Source organism: Acomys minous (genome assembly GCF_964271855.1).
Source record: "Acomys minous genome assembly, chromosome: 9".
NCBI lineage: Eukaryota > Metazoa > Chordata > Mammalia > Rodentia > Muridae > Acomys > Acomys minous.
Window position 1 is genome coordinate 106,943,037 of NC_140490.1, and position 20,226 is coordinate 106,963,262.

General features: G+C 38.4%; 1 pseudogene across 1 annotated transcript; it reads left to right on the plus strand.

The window, feature by feature from the left end:
• The first annotated feature begins 11,813 nt into the window (after positions 1–11,813).
• LOC311605289 (thymosin beta-10-like) lies at positions 11,814–11,947 on the plus strand (annotated as a pseudogene). The gene has a single exon. The product of its transcript is annotated as a thymosin beta-10-like (transcript).
• The last annotated feature ends 8,279 nt before the right edge of the window (positions 11,948–20,226 follow it).

Consider the following 20,226-nt stretch of genomic DNA (forward strand, 5'->3'; position numbering starts at 1 on the left):
AGAGCGCTATATATACACAGTGGTAGCACACATCCTGTCTCGGGCTTGGGGCTTGAGGGATGAATTCCTAAACGAAGAAAGGAGATGCTTCAGGACCCAGAGGGAACAGTAGGAATCTACCCTAAGGAAGAAGACTTCTCTGCACAGAAAGAACTCTGCACCAAAAATCTGGAGGTGGAAGTTTGCCGTCATCAGGCAAGTGGAAGACACGGCAGAACAGGGTATGGTGGAGGCTTCAATTTCATAGTAATTCAAGTCCCTCCTGAGGAGGACAGGGAGGTGGTGAAGAGGTTTAAGCAGAACAGCAGCACGTGTTAATTTTAAAACACTTCTTTTTCTGTTTTCATTATGAAAATTGAAATGGCTAAAATTACCTTGGAAAGAGAGATCAGTTAAATAGGCATGACTCAGGCCTAGCATATGGAGACGGCAAAGACTTAGAGGATTGAGTTGAAGAGCGATGACAAAAAACTGATTCATTGAAAAAAAAAATCTCATTAAAAGGTTGAACTGACAAATGTTGTGGTGATTGGTAAATGGGGAAGAGTTTGAGAAGCAGGTTGGAGATAACATTCAGACTTCCAATTTAGACAGCTTTCACTAGGCCAGAAAACTCAGAATATGAACGCCTTTTTGGGAGGAGGACAATAAATTTGGCTTTAATAGGTTGAGTTCCTGAAGCAGGTAGATCGCCTAAGAGCAAGCCTGACCTGGAACAGTCATACATTTATAGATTTCTTAAAGAAAATAGCTATAAGGAATCCATGTCTCTAGTGTCAAATAGTTTCTAAGCTTATACCATTAATTCTAAGTCAATCTTTCTTGGCTTTAGTGCAAGCCAGTGGTACAAAGTTTCTCACAATTCTAAAAACATTTGATACATACTTGGATATGGAAATTGGTAACAACATAAGCATAGTTTCAGTCAGTGTGATTCCAGCTACCAACATTATGGAATTAAAAAAAAAAAGTCTTTCACATATCAGCTAGAAAGAACAGAACAGAACAGGCCTGGCCAGCCTTCTAACAATAGCAGAGAGCCATGAAGAAATAGGATCCACTTTCAGAAATCCAGGTTCTAAGTTTTGCTTCTTGAGTATCTCATTAATTGAGATAACTATTGGGAAGGAGTGAATGTGTGTGTGTGTGTGTGTGTGTGTGTGTGTGTGTGTGTGTGTGTGTGTGTGTGTCCAGTGTATAGGATGACCCCCAACTTTAACTTTAGTTAACTTTCCAAGTCTGCTACACAGAGTGTGCATTGGAAGAGGGGTAGTCTTATACACGAGTATATTCCAAACTCTATATTTTTAACTTGAAAAGTTAAAGCTATAGTTGGGGGGTCATCTTATATGGACCTTTCCCCTTTCGTTTATCCTCACAAAGACCTAATCATAGTAGGCTGCATTGTGGTCACAGAACTAGTGAAGAAAGAACACATCACCAGTCAATGGTCACTGGAATCCACCAGGTCTCACTGTATCTCTCTTTAGTCCACATTTTCTATTACATGTTTTTATTACTAAATGTCTGACAATATATGCCATTTTTAAACACTAAAGTTGATTCATCATTTCATACTATTCTGAATGCTGCCCTAGTTCCTTGAAGAGCCTGCACCAGCCGGTATTGGTACAGTCAGGCATGCACAGAGAGGTCAGCTATTGTTAGTGTTGACCCAGGTTTCTATGGCTATAGAATAACCCTCCTGGTGAACACATCAGCATGCATGGGATCAAATAGTGAAGCGGGAATGGACCAAATAAATTTCAGTCATAAAATCAGACAATGAGTCTCATGAAAAGGATTTGACTCAAATCCCCGAACAAAGGCTGTACCACTGATAAATTCAATCAAAGGCTATGCTTTGTAGGTCTTGGGTTTTTTTTTAAATGTAACTATTCCATAGTAAAAAATAGAAAGAACATGTGAGAATCTTTTCTGTTCACCAGGCAGAGTTATTTAGATTAAAGCAACCATAAGCGAAAAGCGCAGCTCCTAGCAAATGCTGGTGAATTTGACATATTTCTGGGTTTCATCAGACTCTTTTAAAGTCCCTTTTCAGTGCTTTATCAACCTGATACTCAAAAAATATGCAGCAGAGAAACAGAGTAACACAATCAGGGAAGGTATTATGATGTCTTTTAACAAAGCAATTGAGCCACATCAGCTGAAGGGAGACAGCTGTGGATGGTGGCATGCTTAATAAATTACCCCCTGCCTTTTACTATTTATAAGATCTCTCCGTCATCAGGCCTGTTGTGTCTGTTATTTGCACCTGGTATGAGATTTTATGTAGCAATCACATATCATTTACATGTAGTCAGGAGTCATTGCATTGTGATCATTATTTCTAAATGTTGCAGTCCTTTGAACTTAAAAAAAATGCTTTTGTACTCAGTTAAATAGATAATGCTACATTTAGGACTAGTAACTGGAAGATACACACAGCTTTAAAATACTTTCAAAATCTGCGTGCTATGATGGGTGATACTTAATTAACCCTCTTCATTATTGTAGCTACTCATGATTTAGGATGTCATTCAACATATGCTGCTGCTCAAACTGAAAACTGTCCATCACAATGTACTTTTCTTCATGGTGATCTTAATGTTTCTTTTTCTGCAAAGGGAGATGCCATGTGCTCTGTTTTTATGTTCTATAGGGTGTTGTGCCTTAAATCTGAAATATGTGGTAGAACATTTGGTTTCTACGTGGTGGCATTGTTTGAGGTGAAGAAGGTTATGGGATGTTAATAGCATAAGACCTAGATGGTGGATAAAGGACCTTGATGTGGGCCTTGACGGGTATTGTCCAGGCCTGATTACAATTGCATTCTTCTAGAGCCACTGACATGTGAACAAACCATGCTATAGATTCCCACTGTCACAGATGGAGATGCCCCAGCTTCCATGATTTCCTCAGTATGATGGGGACTGATACATCCTTAGTCCAGGAACCAAAATAAATACGTTCTCTCCTAAATGGCTTGAATTCTATTGTATTAATGAGAAAAGTAACTCATACAAAACACATATGGCCTATCTGGTCAAAGAGTAGCAAGGTTTTCTTGATGATGTGGTAGCTTCTAATTCAACCACGGATAATTACGTTCTCTTTTTCGAGCATTTCATTTACTTTTGGTAAATAGTTATTGGAGATGTGTAACTTTCACAGAATTCCGTGATCTGTTCCTACACTTAAACAGCACACAAAGTTCAAACAAAAGTAGAGGACGAAAATCGTAATTGAAATTACTCAACCCATAACACAGAAGAATTTCAACCTACAACCACTTCAATCTTAAAACCACTCGCACCTCATGGGAACACCCTAGCCCAGAGCAAAAGACTGATTACATCAGAGTCTTCACGTAAGAACTGAGGTGGTCTAAGGACTGCACAGTCTAACATGAGTATTCCAATTCCACGTGAGCACAGACAGTCTTGTGCATATGTGTACATCGATGGAAAACAGAAGTAAGGGTGCTGGTGGGCATGGGAGGTTTCCTCAGTGGAAATTCTTTGGGTCTCTGAAGGGTTAATTGTGCATGCACATTTCTTAAACTTCCTTGTGGTCAGAGTTCCTGATACCAACTAGATGCTTCCATGCACAACTTTAGACTAGACATGTATTCTATGAGGGGAGAAGCAGGCTGCCAGTAGGATGCCTTATATGAATGAATCATGTGTGCAGTGGCTTGATCTGGACCAAACAGACAGATAAAGCAGTTTCCCAATTTAGCAGATAGCATTCTGACTTTATTATCCTAATGAAATTAGTTTCTCCAGCTGAAAAAGGAAAACTGACCTTCAGTAACCAGGGAGACTGTAATCGAGGGCAATTTTGTCAAGACTTAGAAACAATTGTTTGATACAAGGGCTGGGATAACCACTGAGTTATAACAAGAATAAATTAATAAAAAATTTTTAAAAAATGTCCTTGGTTCATTATTATGCTTCAATATTTATAATTTAAAAATATTCCATATCTCTCCATTCATTTGAAGAAAGCAATAAGGGATTTAGGAAATTCTGCTGAGGACCTTACACATTGGGGGTACCACAATTTAAACATCACATTGGCATATCAATTGGGCCTATCCTGTGATCATGCATCTGCGTTCAGTACCATGTATTATCTACACAGATAAGGCTGGGTTTGTACTGGTGGCACCAGCTCCTCTAGTCTGTTCACTGTTGTTATTATTTTAAAATGAAAAGTAGCACTTGCCGGAAACTCCTTGGCCCCAGACAAATAGTGACGGTGGTTACCTCACTAGCTTGCCTTCTTACCAGCTGTGGTGGTTTGAATGAAAATGCCCCCCTTAGTCTCATAGGGAGTGGCACTGTTAGGAGGTGTGGCCTTGTTGGAGTAGTTGTGGTCTTGTTGGAGGAAGTGTGTCACTGGGGGTGGACCTTGAGGTTTCAGATGCTTAAGCCAGGCCCAGTGTGTTTCACACACTTCCTGCTGCCTGCCAATCTAGATATAGAATTCTCAGCGACCTCTCCAGTATCATGTCTGCCTGTGTGCTGTCATGTTTCCCATCATGACAGTAACGGACTAAACCTCTGCGCTGTAAGCCAGCCTCACTTAACAACATCCCTAAAACAACCAAACAAAAATGCTTTCCTTTATATAAGTTGCCCTGGTCATGCTGTCTCTTGATAGCAATAAAACCCTAACTAAGACATTAGCCTCCTTTACTTTCCCTTCTATATCAACAGCATTTATATACTGGAAATTCCCCCTATGGGGCTTTCCCTAGCCACTAGTAACTTCATAGATCAAACACCTGTGGACTTGGTGACTCAGTCCATTGCCCTGGGCAGTGACTACTAACTCCACTAGGATACAAAACATTGGCACCAAATACCTCACAAAGTGTAAATACTTTTGGTATCATGGCAAACAGTGCTGGCTGATGTTGAAGCTTCTTATTAATATTTTTTCTATGTATTATTTTTTTCTTCATAGACCTTTATTATCAAGAGGCTGGCAGATAAACACAAAAAAGTAGGCGATACCTGACAATGTCCTTCCAAGTGGCTGAGAGTGTTCCTGCATCCTCAATCTTTGTAGGTTATTTCTTATTCCCATGACTACCAGTGACAGAGAACAAAAATATACCCAAATATTTCTTCAGTTCAAGATCATATCTTACTCTCTGCCTCATGAAAGGAGGTTACAATGAAAATGGAAAATTATTTGCGTTATTTACTGGCTTTTTGCCTAATCTGGTCACAAGCAAAGGAAAACATTACGGACCCTTTCATGCAGTTTTACTTTCCATTATTCTCCAGTCTTCCCATGTTTTAATTAGGTCACCTTACTGATCTAAGTGTAGGACATTCCTCATCTTTTCCTGGTCTCTGTGTGCTGTGTTGCTACACTGATTTCTCCTTTACTCTTTGCTGGTACTCATACCTCAGCTAAGAAGATGACTGCCAAGAGTAATCAGTAATCTACTATGGAGGTGGGGATCACACCCACAACTGTGAATTATACTCTTCCATCAGCAAACAGGGTTGACAAATGGACTCATTAGGGTGAGCCTCGCCCTGTACCTGAGCACTGTGCCATAATTCCCTCCTTGAATTCTTCACCACATCTCAATTAACGACCATTGTTTCTGTTTCTTAGGTGAAGAGATTAAGACATTAGATAGTAAATAACTCTTCAGTGACAAAGGCAAGTAAGTGACAGGTGTTGGTATGAATTTTGGGGTTGAGTTTCAAAAACTTACACTCATATGCTTCACAAATTTCTACCGTCCCATCAAGGAAAAGCTTTGCTCCTTTTAGTCTCTACCAGTCTTCAGTCCTTTATGACATGCATTTTTTTTGGAATCATTCTCACAAGAAGTGACAGCACATCGTGTACGATCATTGTTTTCCTAAGTGGCATAAATACATTTTCACTCACTGAAACAGGAAGAGATAATTTCCCAGTCTCGGTGGGAGTGGTAATCACATAGTTAAGGGTTAGTAAGTATATTGAGTTGACCTGCTTACTGAGCCAAAGAAATCAAATTATTTCCAGCATTACCTTTGAGTTCAACGGATATAGGAAATGGCTTGAAGTGCACGAGAAGACAATAGGCTGTTATTATTAAATTTTGTGAAATTAGCAAGACCGAGAGTTGAGATAATAAAATTGTAGTCTAAAATTTCATAAATACTATGACTTTCAAAGGACATGGCAATGATACATTAGAGAGAAGTGATCCTTTGAATGACACATTATAATCATCTTCTTACTTACTGGTAATCCTTTGAGATTACCAGTTCCCTTTATACATGTTGTGTAGGGAAATAGTAAATGCTACCTTTCTTTGAATGTGCACATCTGATATTGAAGCATGATATTTTTGTCATCACCTCTGTAACCCCATTCCTTCCCTTGAATAATTAGCTAATTGGCCATTTCCCTCGTGCACTTTCCTCCTTCAAATAGCAAGCGCTGGTAGTCACATCAGATAAACTGCACCAGAGGCCTTAGCAAACAAGTCAATGAAAGTCTTTCCTCCTTACTATTGTTATGTTTCATACTGGCATTAAGTGTTTGAGTGTCTTTCTATGTACGACATGAAATTATTTAACATGTTGGGAAATTGCTAGGCATTGTGGGAACAGAACAAAGGGACTATATCCTTTGCAGAGGTGCCTATGGGAAAATTTTTCGATTCTTGGAAAATAATATAGGCTCCAAACTATGAAAATTCAACCACAAAGTTAACGTAAGTAAATATCTGGCTACAGAAAACAGCCCTGTTCATATAGCAGAGTAGTAAGTTCATGGTGCCTGTGTAGTGCTGCCCTGGATTTAAGCCTTGGTTCTGATGTTTGCTATTTAGGAACATTTTCTCATTATGAGTGAATATGTGAATAATCATTGGAGTCACCCTGAAAGGGGGTCATGACAATTATATAGGTAAGAAATATTCTGACTGCATCTGTCAAGGAAGGATCCAAAGATGTAGCAAATATTGGTCAGCTTTATGGGATGTGGCTGTATTTTAATGTTAGGAATAATGCATGATGGGACCTGAACATGTAGGTGTGACCAGGGCCTCATTGGTCTTAGATTGTCTTTGGCATTAGTCAACCTGTATGCCTTTTGCAGAAGGAAGCTAAAGTGTGGGTTCTGGAAGGAACTAGAAGGTCAGAGGCTTCAGCTACATCTTAATTAGTTACCGTTTGTCATGTGGGTCCCTGGGTGACTGACTGCTTGTTCCCAGGTCAGAGAAGTGAAGTTGGAGACACAGCATTGGATAAACTGTTACTTTTCTCTTCTTAATGGGACAAATTTCAATAATGAGTTTGGACTTATTTCTAACTTACTTTTTAAAAAGTTCATCTAAGGACCTTTTTTACTTAGGCTGTTGTCACATTAATTTGCTTTCTTACCTCCCTCTTAACAATATAAATTAAAAACAACCTTTTTCTTTATTAAAAAATAAAGTCAATTCCCTTTAACTTTTAAAACTCTTAAATGTAATTGCTTTTATTTAATAACATCAATTGCCAGACTTCTTATAGGATGAAAAATTTGAAGACAAACAAACATATATCCTGCTTAGAGATAGCTAAGTTACTGTAAAACTTTGATTTTATTTTCTTTCCATTGCAAGAGAGGTATAAAATCTTATTATATAATTAAGCTTTAAATGATTCTTAATAGATAAAAACATCTTCAAAAATGTACCTTAGGCTGGTAAGGCTTCTTAATAGGTGAAGATGCTTGCCTGTAGAGGCTGACAACCTGTGTTTGATTCCTGGTTGGGACCCACCTGGTAGAAGAGTGGAATTGATTTCTGAATGTTGTTGGCTGATTTTAATATGCACACTGTGACATGCACACATTCACGATATGTAAATAAATAAGACATAGATAGATAGTAACTAATAAATAAATAAATAAAGTTTTTTGTATTCATTACCTTTCTTTAATTATAAAGTAAAATCCTAATAGCTAAAAGTGACTTGTATAAAGTTATATTGTTATCATTTAGGAATATTAAGTATTTGGAGTCATTATGTGTGTGCATCTGTATGCTCTCTGTTTGTAGTGAAGACTCAGAATTTTCCACATGATTTATTAAAAAGAGAGTTTTATTTTTAGAACCTGAATATTATGATATTCAAATTTTTACATGTAGAAACCACCACATGCCATGAGAGTCCTAAGAATGTCAAAAGTTCATTTAGCATTGAAATATTAAAGTATACACAGACAAGCATATGTATATACACATATGTGTATATATCCCTATTAGGTCATTATTATCACATGAAGATTACATTGAAGTCTAAGAAATGAAGAGAAAAGTAGTCACACTGAGAGTGTGCTTTTGAGATAAAATCTTGCTTTGTTGCCTTGTTAGCCCTGAACTCACTATAATGCCTCATTCCCAGAGCAATTTTTCTTCCTCAGCACCTCACTCCCCAAGTGGTAGGATTATATATGTAGACCATTGTGTACTCTTACAAAGATATTTCAAATAATTAGTTAATAAAATGTATTATTTTTCAAGATTTTCAATATTTTGCTTTTAATTTAGTATTTGTTTTCTCATTTTACCTGACTACATACGTGTCTTTATTTTCTAGCCAAAATTTGGATTATTTTTCTTAAAAAAAGGATCCTCCTAAAATCTTATAAAACTTCAAAACTATAAAATCGTATGTGCTCCAGATTAATTGACATGCTGTTTCCTTATAGTCAAGACACTGAATTGTTTTCTTCACACAATCTCTTAGCTATTTCATCACTTATGAGGTGTCAAGGTAAAGTTGACACTGGACCGGTGGATCAGGATTCCTCTGCCTATACCTTTAGATTTTGATGACTCAAAGTTACTCATTGTCTCTGAGTGAATGAATGTAAGATAAACAAACAAACAAATAGGAACTGAGACTTCCCTGGGAGTCATATCCTCTTCTTGTGTAAAAGCAAAAGTAGTTCAATGGAATGACTAAAGTCAACCTTGGTCAAGGCCTTTTTTGGTTCTAGGAATTTATTTTTTCTTAGAAAAATCAAGGAGAAGCCAGAGCTGTTCGAGAACTATCTCTCAGTCTGTCTATCAGAGGGTCAACAGAAAAACAGGAACAAAAAAACCTAAGCTGGAGTAGACTGAAAAGATATAATCTTTGAGGCCTTGCGAGAGGGAGATGATGCTACCCTAAAGAAAGATCTAGCTGTTAATGCTCTGGAAATGTGTCTGAAAGATTTTACTTGTCAGAATAAAGACTCTGATAGTTGCTTGTGAAATGTAGCAGAAAAATAGAAGGTAAATCTCAGAATACTTTCTGGGATAACCCTTCAAAGCAGAGCTAGAGCTATCTCTGAAAAATACATTACAGATGGAAATTGCCTCAGCAGCATGCATGGAAGACTGTTCTCGAAATCACCCCTTAATGATCATGAGACTGTTCAAAGATCTTTGAATAAATTGGATCGGTCTCCAAGAGGAAAACTACGGGATAATCACAAAATATGCACAGCGTTACTGAGGATCGAATGAGACGAAACTCTTCCTGTGAAGAGAAGAAAATGAAATTGCCTACGTCTTGAAACTTGATTGCAAACTCTAGAAAACTCAGATTCCCAGAGGAGCTGTAATCAATTAGCTAAAGGAAACCTGGGTGGGAGAGCAATCCACCAACATTTAGTCTTAGCCTGATACTGTCTTGGTGGGAAAATTCTTCCTCAATAAAACATTCAATTTATAATGATTGGTTTTTTGTTTTTTGGGGGGAGGTTGTTTTATTTTCAGTTTTTGGCTCAGAGATCACTTTTCTCCCACTTTTTACCATGGAAGATCTTAAATAGGCCAAATGCTTTAAAAGTTTTAAGTAAATAGATTTTTGTTGTTGCTTTTGTTTGTTTGTTTCTTGGGAGGGTGGTCTTTGTTTGTTTGGAGATAGGGTTTCTCTGTGTGACAGCCCTGGCTGTCCTGGAACTTGCTTTGTAGACCAGGTTAGCCCCAAACTCACAGAGATCCATCTGCCTCTGCCTCCCAAGTGCTGGGACTAAAGGGGTGCACCACCATGCACAGCATACGTACTTAGATGTTTGTCTCTAAAGCAAAAGTAAGAGTAGAGTGGAATTTTGAGACCTTGTAAAATGGCCCCAGGTTTAATATGATTCCATGTAAGACTCAACTTTCCAGAAAGAACTGAGACATGGTTGCGTCAGAAAGGTAGAATGAGAAGGCTGGTGTCTGTGGCTTGGACATCGAAAATGGAAGACAACTCTGGTGTAAGATCAGAGCAGAGACATGACTCTCCACTCATGGTCCCTCAGGTGCAAACTGAGGCAGCGTGAAGAGAGGCTAACACTATCATAGGAGGGTTTTCTGATGAAACAAATGTGGAAATAATGGCAGAGTCTACGAATTAAGAAATTCCAAAGAGGAGGGATTACGGTAGGCATCTGAAAACGCTGAGCCATAACAAATGGTAGAGTGTCTGGCACTAGGCACAACTGTACTTGATGCAACATTGGAGTACAAGAACACAGTGAGCAACAGAGAATTGTAGAGTGAGACGTACTCAGTAAACAGAAAGTACGCCCCAAGCCACAACCTGATGGCCAGCACCACCATCCACCTGACATTTCTAAATGCTGCAAAGGACAGTGATGTCATAAAAATGGCACTACTGGAGAAAAAGTCATGCAGTCTGATGAATCTGCCTGACAATTATGGAACAATCCACCACAAGACCAAAAGTAACCTTTTGTTAAGAATTTTCCCCAAATAAAACTTGAGAATCTGAGTCACAGATCTGGATAGATGCCGACAGCCTGACAGGGTACTCCACCACTTCAGCATCTGGGTGTTGTCTGTCTCTTCTCCTTCCTCTGGGAGTGAGTGGGTTTCCGCTAAGTTTTTTTTTTTTTTCATAACACGTAAGACTAGGACTACAGAGCTCCAGGAAACATAGCCTTAGGCTCATTTTCTAAATTTTGAAGGACAGTCTGAAATTATTGGACTATTTTGTGTCTTGTTGATTTTGGGGACACCCTCCCCTGGAAACTAAACAAACTTCCTGGTCTTAGCATGAGCTTCTTGTGACCACCAGGCAAAACTCTGACAGTCTCAGGATAGAAAAACAAGTTGTGAATGATAAATTCTGGATCCTATTTGTAATTTAGGTCATGACGACAAGTAAATTTGATTTTAAATTTTAATTCCTTTGGACTTAAACTTGTAGATTCTATAACTTCTATATTTTGGCAATTTAGCTAACAAGGGCAGGCAATTTGAGTTCTCATTTTTTTTTAGATTATAACTTTCAGCATGATTTAATATTTAAAATTTAATTTCCTCCCCATGAAAACTCATGAGAGATTTATATTGAAATTCAGGTAATTCTGTGTTATTAGCTATTTTATTCTATGCTGTGTTTTTATTTCTCTGTCAAATCTTTGACTAGTTGGTTAGAAAACACAGTTTTACATAATTTGGAGTAGACTATTGAGTTAAAAAAGAATTTCCATCTCTGAAAAGGATCTTGAGGTTAGTGATTTAATTCCTTGTTCAGACAAATGAGAGCATCAAATGGCCAAGTGAACCCCAGCCACCAGCACTGCCAGGCAATGGTGCTTGTGAAACCATGGTCATTTGAGCTAAAGAGAAGGAAATACAGAGTCAATTCTTGCCCTGAGAGAAACGGCCAAACCTCTGGTGTGTTGCAGGTTAGAGGCAAGTGTGTTTAAGAAATAAAATTCTGGTTTCTTGTGGCAGCAACGTGAGTAGGAGCACCTACAGCGCAAGCTCGGAATGAGACGCTACCACGGGTGTTAGGAAAATGGTAGACAAGCCAGACATGGGGGGAAATTGCAAGCTTTGATAAGGCCAAGCTGAAGAAAACCCGAGACGCAGGAGAACACCCTGCCGATCAAAGAGACCATTGAACAGCAAAAGAAGACTGAAATTTCCTAAAAGTCTAGGAGGATTTCCCCACCCCCACCCCACCGGTCATCTCCAAAACCCGCCTCATGATGCTGAGGAAGAGCCACCTGCAAGAGCCAGGGGCGCTGTGAGATCCCGCAGTCCCTACAGATGTCGCAGCCCCCCACCCATCCCACCCTCCCATCGGACTGCCAAATTTAGTCGATTTGACCTGGGATAGTATAGAAAATTATTTGTATGATTGATGAAAATGAAACACACCTCCTGGCCGGAAAAAAAAAAAAAAAAAAAAAGGATTTGAGTAACAGTGTAAGGAAAATGCTCCTTGTGTCTGGCCTCACGTACTCATCATCTAAGAGGAGGAACATCTACTAGTACAGTCTATATGGGCGCTCTCCGCTCTGTTGCTCAGATTTCCACAGCGAGACGTAACTGATGAGTGGAACGGTCTGGAATGAGTGTCCGGAGCTCATCTTCTTGTGAGCTTGCCAAGTGCCTCGAAGGAAGCTTGCTCCGGCACACAGTCCACAAGCAGTTCAGTAACGCCAGTGACTCAGCAGAGAAACTGGTCTAAGTGTGGCATTCAGTGGGAGAAAGGGGCATTGTTGCAACGTTTTTGGACTTTTCATAAGGTAAATTCCCCGAAATCTGAGCAAAATCAAGATGATTTTTAATTCTAAACCAGAATCAATAGCCACAAAATTCAGAACATCATGAAGTGTCTTCAGTGGTAGATGAGAAATAATACAAGATTAAACAAATACTGAATATGCGTGATTGAAAAAAGTCTTTTTTTTTTTTTGATGGGTTGTAAGGGGTATGGATGCTTTTTGAAATGGTGCCAAAAGTCACACTATTCTCATCAAAATTTTCCTTGCTTCATTTCAATTGCCACCCAGGTTTACTAAAGGTTCATAAAATAGAGGATGTTTGCTAGCACCGATGAAATAACATTGAAATTTAAAACAACTCCACAAAAAAAAAAAAACCTAAAAATTGAAAATGTATATAATATTTTGCAAAGGATGTTCTATCAGCTAAAAATTATCTTAGAAAGTGCTATATGGCACAGTCAATTGTGGGGTTAAAACACAGAGAAGAATTTTTTTCAATATAAATTACTTAACAGAACTTCAAGAAAAAAATACTTTTAAAATGAGCATAGTTTATAATCTAGATTTATGGTTCTTTGGGGTGTAAGACATTTATCTGCAGAAATGAGATAAAAATTTTTCAGAGAACACATTTCAGGATAATAAAATTTCAACAATTTGAAATTGTTAATGAAGCTTCACGCTATTTCACATAAAGTGTTTTAGTAATTGACTTAAATTACGGAGTTTATGAGTTAGGGCTTTGTTTAGTGCGTTTGCTGATCTTGTAGCTGTAGAAAGAGAGCATGCCAAACAACACTTCCAGTTTTAGTCCAATCACTGAGGAAAAACAATTTTGATGACAGAAAGCACATGAAAAAATTTCCAGATTTTTTTTCTTTTCTTTTTCCTTCCTTCCTTCCTTCTTCTCTTTCTTCCTTCCCTGGTTCTTTCCTCTCTTTTTCTCTTTTACTAAGGCAGGCTTTCCCTATGTAGGCCAGGTAGTGTGGAAGTTTGCCCTGTGCAGCTTCCTTTAGCCTACAATTCCCTACCGTCCTGCTTGTACCTGCAGTTCTGGGATCTCAGGTGTTTTTCAGCCTAGTGCTTTTATCCATCCTCCTCACTCACTCACCACTGTGAAATCGTTGTCATGCCTCGGAAGACAGCAGGCACCACACAATGCACATATATACACGGAGACAAAACACTTACACCTATAAAGTAAAATATGTGAATCGTAAAAATAGCAAGGACAGCACTTGTGGAATGACCTCTGAGGTGCACTGAGCACACATCAACACATAGATACACAAACACACACACACATACACACAGATATACAAACTTGTGACTTGATAATAGAAATACTGAATATATGTTTCATATGAAATTTATAAAGGGACTCGATTTTAATACTGAGTTATGTATCAATTTATATTTTGATATGGATTGTTTAATTGTTTTTGACAGTATTTAAACAATTAAAATGAATACAGTTTGCTGATGTGTGATCCAAGCACTTGACAAGCTGTGGTGGAGGATTTTCAAAGATTCAAAGACAGCTTGGGTTATGTAGCGAACTGCAGCGCAGCCTCAGCTATACCGAGAGACCTTGCCTTGAGAAAAGCACTTGGAAAGCAAAAGGCAAAACAACACATTGTCTGTAGTTTCAACAAAAGCATTTTCTGAATGAACAGCACCATGGAGCAAGTTGTGGATATTCAGGGACTATTTTCTACACATTACTCATTACACAATGAAAATACTTCTAGAGGAGAAGCCAAAGAGATAGTGGAATTGCAAGATCATGTTTTAGAAATGAGTATTATGTGTCTATTTACAGCTCTGTGGTTTTATCAACACCTTATAAAATCAAAATGGAAAATTGTTTGAATTATCTGAAGAATGGCTTATATTATAGGCTACTATTATGTAGCATTTTATAATGCATCATCGACTTAGAAAATAAAAAGGGTTCTATTGTAAATATTGATTTATCTTATCACGGAAACTATCAAAATATTTTCAGTATTGCTCTGAATCAAAGAGACATTTATTTTCCTTGTCAGTTCCTTATCTCATTTCTTAAGAAGTTCTGAGCTGGGTTGATAATTTGCACGCTCTTGTCTTTGCACATTTCAGCTATCTGGCAAAGAGCCAGAGCATCTAAATTCCCAATGCCTAATACCTACAGGTCCGGCAGCCCAGCTCAACGTCTTTACAGGATGGATTATACTGTCTCTCTCATCTTTCAGGCCTCTGGAAGAGACACAGAGGGTGGTGACTTTGGAGATCCAAAGTGAGATTAGAGAAGACACCTGGGCAAGTGGACAGACAACAGGGCAGTCCACTGTGCAATCGGTTGGTGAATCTGGCAACAGAGGTCGCCCTCATCTGTGTTTCTAGCCAGATCACAGCACTGTAATATCCTCTGGCTAGTAAGAATACAAGTCATGTACTTAAGGTTCAGGTTACCCTCAGTTCCTGGCACTGGTCCCATCTCTTTTATAAATCCTGACTTAGTGTTCATTGATCATCAGTAAAGCTATAGTAATAGTTTTCAGAAGCTTTTATATATATATATAGGAAGATTCCCAAATTCATGCTGCATTTCTGACACCATTCCTGTATTGTGGCATGCTGGTCACACGGACCTTAGATCTAGCTATGCCCTTAATAATGTTCTCTCATTAACACAGCTATTAAAATCCTTTTTCTTTTCGAGGTTTTGCTTTTACATCACAACACACTGTTCCTCGCATTCTAATTTATGAATAAACATTGTGGTCTGTGAGACCTCACAAGCTGTAGACTATCCATTCTTTTATCACTCAAAAATGCTTGGCTTCCACAGTGAGCTTTTAAGACTACTTCTTACACTACAAACTACAGGACCGCATTTATTTGAACTCAGAAGATAAGCAACATTGATTCTTTGTTTGCTTTCTGGCCTTGAAGGCATTCTTATGCAAAGCTGCTGTGGCTGACTGGATTCTAGGAGATAAATTGTAATCACACAGAAAAGAAACAAGTTAGTTGATATCAAAACATTAAGCACCAAATTTACATATTTACAAATTTAAAATTTTTTGGCTCTAGTAAGTAATGAGAACCAATACATTGTTTTTTAAAAAGCTATTACAAATGATTAAAGTCCAACATGTATTCAAGTTTATTTACAACATAAAGAGAAGGGGAGGAGGAGGAGAAAGAGAGAGAGAGGAACAGGAAGGGAGATAATTTTCATGGCTTCTCAGGAAATGACACAGCAGGATTAGTGGCTGGCCAGAAGCTGAGTCAGTTGTTAAACTCAGGAATTTAGTGAGCAGTTGTAAAACCGTAATTATTAAAAATACAACCTTATAAAAATAGCATTTGTTACTAAATAATCAGATCTCACAATTACTATTTTGTGTTGTTTACCTGCATACTTGCTACTTTACACTTTACTGCTATGTATGTTTTCATTTTCTTTCCTCTTGCTGTGATAAACTATTCTAACACAACCAATTTATGGGAGAAAAGGGTTTACTGCAGCTCAAACTTGAAGGTATAGTCCACCACAGTAGGAAAGTCAAGGCACCAGAAGCTTGAAGGAGTTTGTCACATGAAATCCATGATCAGGAGAGAGGGATAAAGAAAAGCTAACAATGATTTCACTTTCTTCATTTTCTACAGTTCAGGATCTCCCAATTAGGGCGTGATCTCTCCCACAATTAAGATGTAACTTCCCACATCAATTAATATAATCAAGATTAGCCACCATAGACATACCCAGGACCCATCTCCCATGTGACTCTAGATTGTGTCAAGTTGGCAATTAACACCATCACTGTATATATTTTAAGTTATCTATATTTCTTCAATTAACATGTTGGAGATATTAGCAACTGTGTGCTGATGTAACTGCTGAAGAAAGACCCCAGACTCAAATAGTATACAAAAACAAAGAGCATCTATTCTACAGAAACACCCTGCATGCAGATGTTGGCCATCTACACAAAATGCTTTGACACTGGGTGTTGGAGCTCACAGGATCTTTTGCATTTAAAGGCTTCCAGGGAAATCCCATCTGCAGCAGCTTCCTGACTCTAACTGGGATTGGCTGGTAAGAAGCTATGTGACTCTGACTTCTGTCACAGGCCCCTGGTAATAGAGACTTCTCAATTCTTATACAATGACATTATGTTAATAGGCTGAAATCAGCCATGGTAGAAGAATTCATGCCTTAGGAATCTGCAAAACACATGATAAAGCTTAAGAAAAGTGTAATGGTTCGTTTGGTCAACTTGACACAATCTGGAACCCCTGGAGAAGGGCATCTCAGAAGGAAATCCCTCACTGAGACAATGGGGGAGACTGTATAAGTCAAGGCTGGCCTGAAGTCACGCCTATGGGGGTTGTATGCATTATGTTAATTGCAGCGAGAAGATGCACCCATTCCCTAGACAAGGGATCTGGGATTTTACAAAAACGGAGATGGTGAGCTGTGCATTGGCAACCATGTGCCAACCATTGCTAGACTCAGATCATGAGAGTCTATTCCTGGAAGCCCAACTGAGAGTCAGAGTCCAGAGTCGGATGCGAAAGCAGAGGAATTTTATTGAGCCAATGTGCCGGAGTCCACCAATCTCTGAAGAGATGGAAGACCCTGTTCTGCCAGAGTTGGGGATTAGTGTACCATATACAGAAGCAGAACTTGGTGACAGTAGTTAGTTACTGTGTGCTAGGCTAACAATAGGGGGTCTAAGGTAGCAAATTCTAAGTAGGGTGAGATAGGGGCACTAAATTTCAGGGCCAGGGTTGAGATGGAGGTTAGTGGAGAATTTTTTTAACTTGTTCTTCTCAGTTCACTGTTACTTTGTTTGCCCTTATTATCGGCTTGCAATTCTTAACTTGCTCTGCTCAGCTAACAACGCTAGTGTTATGATGGCTAAGTCCAAGCCACGTAGAGTCTTACATTTCCTTAGCTAATAATGTTACTGCTGAGTTCAGGCCTCCTAGAATCTTACAATGTGATCAAGGTTCTGCTGCTGCCTTGATTTTCCCACAATGGTGGACTGAACTCTGGAGTCATGACCCATATAAACCCTTTCTCACTGAAGCTGCTTTATTTCCACGTCTTTTGTCGCAGCAACAGGACACAAAACTAAGATATGAGGAAACTATTTCTTGAAAATTTTCCAGCATACCATTACTCAGGACTCTACCTACTATTCTTGTATTCCTTCTATTTTTTTTTATCACTCTGTTTCAGTACTCCTAACACTGAGTGATGTTTTTTTCGTTGTTGTTATTATTATTATTTTTGTAAGTGCAACGGGGAAAAGTCTTTCAGAACAGAACATCATTAGCATAGGCATTAAAACCAACAATGTACACATATAAAGGTAATGTAAATGAAATGGCCAAGTAATAAGGGACACTCATGAAACTACAAAGCATCTGTATTGCAAAGGACACCATCGTTCAGGAAAAAATGGGGAAAAAGACTTATCAGCTACACATCTGACAGAGGGTTAGCATCCATAATATATAAAGAACTCAAAAACTTGACATCAAGAAACTAAATAACACAATTTTAAAATGGAGTACAGAACTAAACTGTGAATTTTCAAAAGGGAAGCTCAAATGGCTGAGAAACACTTGAAATGTTCAACACCCTTAGTCATTAGGTAAATGCAAATTGAAATTACTGTGAGATTTCAATTTACACCTATCAGAATGGTCAAGATTAATAAAACAAGTGACAGCAAGTCCCGAATGCTGAAGACAACAGCTACACAACTCACTGAACATGAAAAAGTCAAGCTGGTGGCTCCATAGAGCCTTCACTCCTACATTTTAGCTTCCTTGTTACAGGAAGATACTCTACATACTACAAAAGGAAAAATGTAAACACCAACACAGCTCCAAACCCTTTATGCTAGGGAAATGATGGCACGAACCTTGTGGGAGTAAAGTACCAATATCTGGTTTAACTTAAGGTACACTCCGCGAGATGGAACCCATACCCAACACCAGTTGGGTGGCCAAGAGCCTGAGGCTAGATAACCCACACACCTAAGGTAAAATGCAGTGCTCTAAAACAAAACAAAACAAAAATAAAACAAAACAAAAGCAATAAAACATCTTCTAATGGCATGGTGCTATACTTGTAAATCAGTAGCTTGCTCAGCCATTATCAAAGAAGTTTCCTCCTGCAGGAGATGAGAATAAGTAAGGAGACCCACAAGCCGACACTGTGCAGACAGTGAGTGAACATTCAGTCCTGAGTTGGGTTTCTCCATGAATCTTTTCTCTCAGGAGAACCTTAAGGAATCCTGTGGTAGAGGCGGCGGAAAGAGTGTAAGAGCCCAAGGGGACAGAAGACATCAGGGAGAAAAGGCCTCTAAATCCAGTGGATCAATACACACATGAACTCTCAGAGAATGAAGTAGCATGTGCCATCTGGTTCCTAGAGCTGAAAGGAGAAGTGGACATGTGGCCCCCATCCCTAACCCAGAAGCAACCTCCAACTGGTAACCACTTGCAAGTAAAATTTTTCATTTCCTCCAAGGGAGTCTCACTGGGAAAACAAGCTATTCTTAAGGGTAGGTTGCATGGCCAGGAGTAGAAAGATGCTCAACAGAAAATGAGCCCAATCGCTTCTTTGGACATTTCGTGTCTCTTAATGTCATGTCATAGTTTTTCTTTTTTCTTTTTTAAATTTTGTTGTGGTTGCTCTGTTTTATTTTTACTTTTTATTTTATTTATCTGATTTTTCCCCTCCTTTTAGCCTACATGTCCTTTGCATATATATTATGGCTTCCAGTTCAGTGTTTTAAAGGGATTCTTGAGTATGTGAACAAGAGGTCAAGTGTATGTGTGAACAAGAGGAGTCTTTATGTTTCTTGTGGCTTTTTCTTGGGCTCTTTTCCTTCTGGTTACTTGTTTTGACCTATTTTCCCAGATTATGTTTATTTTTATCTTATCTTTAATTTTATTATTGTACTTTAAAGCCTTTTTGTTTTCTAGTGGCTGCATCCAGATGGAAGAGAGGTGAGGAGGAGCTGAGAGGAGCAGGAGGGAAATCAAAACGGGGAGTTACAATGTCAGAAACAAATATTTTTAGTAAAAGGAAAAAAAAAATAAGTGTAGCTCGAATCACAGACATTGAGAGTTTTAAGAAAAACAATTTATAATCAAGGCACTCAAGTACAGTATTAGTAAGTTTACTTCTGTATTGGAAGACATAACAGACTGAAGTAGGAGGAGACTTCTAGGACACGGAAGCTTCATATAATCCCAACAGTACCTATTATTTGCCAGAATCACCTCTCTCCAGAGCTTTCCCATGAAAGATTATACTCTGAAGAGGTGTGGGACATCTCAATCAGTTTCCTTCTGGGTGTATTTAGGGGTCCATTTGTTCTAGCTTCTAGCTACTATATGCATTTGAAGTCAAGTTTTCTTTGCCAGGCTTATATGGCTAGCTTGGTCTCTCCCTCTGAAAATGAGATTTAACTGTAGAAGGTTTTTTTTTTTTTGTTTTTTTTTTTTTTTTGCTTTCCAGAGAAAACAGAATAACAAAAAAACAAAACAAAAAAACAAAAGAAAAGAAAAAAAGAAAAGATTATATTTTAAAACAGATAGTTCTTCAATGCAAGCTAAACTCTTGATAACCCCAAGAAGTTTAACAGAACTATTTTCCCAAATTCTCATAACTCCTGTTAA